We start from the raw sequence: 294 nt of genomic DNA on the forward strand, positions 1-294 counted from the left end.
CCAAACCATTGCAGGATTCACTGGGCGGGTTTAGATGGGATTTGGGGAAGGAATATTGGGAGAGGGGCTGGGATGGAATTCCCAGAGCAGCTGTGGATCCCTGGCAGTGCCCAAGGCCAGGCTGGACGGGGTTTGGAGCGCCCTGGGGCAGTGAGAGGCGTCCCTGCCAGGGCAGGGCTGGGATGGGCTGGGCTTTCGGTCCGTCCTAACTCAGCACTCAGCCCAGGCTGGGATCCCGCGCTGCGAGCGCTCAGCAGCTGTGAACGCGCTGCAGTTGTGGCCACGAGAGGGCAT

This window comes from Geospiza fortis, unplaced genomic scaffold (genome assembly GCF_000277835.1).
Source record: "Geospiza fortis unplaced genomic scaffold, GeoFor_1.0 scaffold687, whole genome shotgun sequence".
Lineage (NCBI taxonomy): Eukaryota > Metazoa > Chordata > Aves > Passeriformes > Thraupidae > Geospiza > Geospiza fortis.